The sequence below is a fragment of the Rhinopithecus bieti genome, unplaced genomic scaffold, assembly GCF_001698545.2.
Source record: "Rhinopithecus bieti isolate Rb0 unplaced genomic scaffold, ASM169854v2 repeat_31354, whole genome shotgun sequence".
NCBI lineage: Eukaryota > Metazoa > Chordata > Mammalia > Primates > Cercopithecidae > Rhinopithecus > Rhinopithecus bieti.
The window spans coordinates 1-3546 of NW_016839600.1; the positions used below are offsets into that span (position 1 = coordinate 1).

A 3546-nucleotide genomic window follows, 5' to 3' on the forward strand; every position below is an offset into this window, starting at 1 on the left:
TGGGACTCACAGAGAGATAAAGAAGATGTTCTGTGAAGTGGACAAGAGCCTGCTCTGTTTGCTGTGCTCCAGCTCTCAGGAGCACCGAGACCACAAACACTGTCCCATTGAGTGGGCTGCTGAGGAACACCGGGTAAGTGATGCCTCTGAAGATCTATTTCTGTAAAGGACACAGGAAATTCTTGTAAGTCTATTTCCTTGGAGACTGGATGATGCCATCTCTGTGTCCCTTTAAGCATGTCTGCTATGAGCTTCCTTGGCTTCACACTTCTCAGATTTGACAAACATTTGGAGAAACAAAGCAAACTATTTTCTATGGGCCAATTTGTCTCTCATTTGGGGTCCTTCGTATATCAGAGAGTGAATGATACTTTAGTGTCTTCACTTGTGCTTCAATTCATGGCTCTTTTGCAGGAGAAGCTCCTGAAGAAAATGCAGTCTTTATGGGAAAAAGCTTGTGAAAATCACAGAAACCTGAACATGGAAACCACCAGAACCAGATGCTGGCAGGTTAGTACCATATTACTCTACCTTCTTCAGTAACTTATGTTGAACAAATGGGTGATTCTTAAAATAGGAACTTGATCTCAATCCGTAATATTTCTGGAATTCAGTGAAAAAGGAAAAAACACTTGAGAAAAAAATACCCTAATTTTTTATATAAGATAGTGTGACTCTTTGGTAGGATTTCTAACCAGACGACAGATGTTACCCAAGCATGCTCATCTGTCTCCATACAAACCTCTAGCAATACAGCAACAAATGCAGGAAACTGGGCCATTTCACAGCATTCTCAATTGGTTGCCTGGATAACTTCTGGGCACAAGCGTTATTTGGCAGTGATGGAAATTTCAAGTGAACCTTCTAAGGCTGAGTCAGCATGAATTTGAATCCTGGTGGGCAAATATATTTGAAATGTGAGTTAAATATCAGGCAGAAGGAACAAGAGTGCAAATTAAGAGGAAGCATGAAATTAAGTATCAGAACTAATTAATATTGAGTAAGTCATAACACGTAATGGAAAAAGGGGTGAGAAATGTACACTCGTGTCTTGAAGACACAAATATGCGAGAAATATGGGAACTAGTATTTAATATAAGGAGAACTTTAAGGACTTGAGAAGAATTCTAGAAATGATTTTCTCTTTGTGGACATTTATCTTGAGGGTATGGTATCTAATATTCATTCATTAATTCATTCTAATATAAATTCATTGAAAAATATTTTATGAATACCTAGGATATGTCAAATATCAACTTAGAAAATTAAGTAGTAAAGAAGAAAGAAAACACACAATCTTGCAATTGAAATTAAAGAAGCAAATGGTCACCATGCAGATATGTAAAGTACATGATGTGTTAGAGTGTAGTACTGTCTTTGGAGAATAATCAAGGAGGAAAGTAGAAAAGGAGCACAGAGGTTAGGGACTGGGGATGAGGGTTTGGGTTTTAATTAGTGTGGTCAGCAAAAGGCTCATGGAAAATTCACAATGAAACAAAATATCAATCAAGAGGAAATACATATATTCTCCTGTTTGCCTTCCCCTTCCTCATAAATATAGGAATATATACGTGTATCTGGGTGTGGGTGTATATATTTATATGTGGATATATGTGAGGAATATATATACACACACAGATACACATAGCTATTCCTCATATATCCATATATACCTATATATGAGAAATATATATAGAGTACATATATGAAAATACGTATATATATGAAAATAATTCTAGATATAGGAAACAGCATGTGCAGTAATATTTCATTTGTATTTATTTGGGTGGTTGAGGAACCACAAAGAAATCCATGTTGCAGATTAGGGTGAGTTTGGAAGAGAATAAATGAAACCTTATTAGACTATGTGATGCTGGGTGAAATGCATTGAATTGACAATGCTAGTCTGTGGTCATTTCATAATTTCTCATATAATGGGTTTATATAAATTGCTCCAATTCTCCAAAATAGAAATAATGGTTTCCTATCTAGCCAATATTGCTCAATAGTTTAATTCTTAAGCAAGAACTGTGTTTTCTTTCTATAAATGTGTGTTGGAAGAGAGAAATCCATTTTATACAACTATCTTAGAAAACATTTTATCATTAATCAAGTAAATGTAACCAGGCAGAAACACCTATGTTGATATTAATGCAGAAAAAAGGAGAGGAATAAAATGTTGTGGAATCTGAGAATTGGCAAGACTGAGGGTTAAAATATTGGATGTTCAGAATGCTAAGAGGAATCAGTGAAATTCAAGAGAAGATGGATACAACATTTCTATTTTGACTATTGTCATTGCAGGATTATGTGAGTTTAAGGATAGAAGCAATCCGAGCTGAATATCAGAAGATGCCTGCATTTCTCCATGAAGAAGAGCAACATCACTTGGAGAGGCTGCAAAAGGAGGGAGAGGACATTTTCAGCAACTCAATGAAAGCAAAGCCAGAATGGAACATTCGAGGGAGCTTTTCAGAGGAATGTATGAGGATCTGAAGCAAATGTGCCATAAAGCAGATGTGGAGCTACTCCAGGTACGGACTGACCATGGGGTATCAGGATGTAGAACCTTCACATGCATGGGTGTTTTCCCTCTCTCCTGAAATCCATCCCCACTTTACTTCCATGATTCGTTTCTAAAACACGTTTCTATAACTAATGCTACTCAGTTGGGAGGTTATAGCCTCTCCTATGGATTCTACCAACCGAAGGTCCCTCCTACTTTATCCACCAGCAACAAAACGTTGTGGAATGACCAAGGTAACAACCCCAAGAAACATTTCCCGTCAAAAGTCAATGATATATTTAGGATTTTAAAAGTGGATAAAATGAGAAGTGATTCATTTGCACTTAGGTTAATTTGGAGACACGGCATGATGGAGAAGTTGGGGAATCTAGGATCACATTAATATTATTTTGGGATCCACTCATTTTGGTAACAGGGCTTAGGGAAGATGACTGAGTAGCTTCTTTATGGTTACAGCAGAGCACAGACTCTATGGGCCTCCTCTTCCTTCACTTGGAAAGAGAATGTGTTCAAGACTGAAACTTTATCAGGACATTAATTCATGGCATATGACAGACTGGGATTTTCATGAGAAAAGAAACAAAAAATGCTTTCCAGGAGGGAAAATTGTAGGAAAATAATATCTCAGAAACTGCCTCCAAATCTCACAGTGAACTTACTGGAAATTGCATCATGTGGAAAGCACTAAGCCTTTCTTTTCTTTTTTTTCTTACAGTCTTTTGGAGACATATTACACAGGTGAGTGCATACCAAGATTTTAGCAGATGCTCTTTCAGTTTCCACAAATATCAACCAGGAACTTTGACACTGAAGGCATAATTGATTCAGATATTGATATTACTTTGTGCTGGTTCTACTTTCTCCATCCCACACCCTATGTTGTCTTCTCTTTTGTTGCTACACTCAGTGACTTTATTAGGCAGTTCAATGAAAGTTCTGCAAAACTAAAAAACAAACAAAAAAAAATAAAAAGAAAGAAAACAAAAAAATGAAAGAAGAATAAAAAAGTGAGCATCTCT

The 3546-nt window shown here is 36.7% G+C and overlaps 1 pseudogene; it reads left to right on the forward strand.

The window, feature by feature from the left end:
* The first annotated feature begins 4 nt into the window (after positions 1 to 4).
* On the forward strand, positions 5 to 3269 carry LOC108524918 (tripartite motif-containing protein 51-like; annotated as a pseudogene).
* Positions 3270 to 3546: the final 277 nt, after the last annotated feature.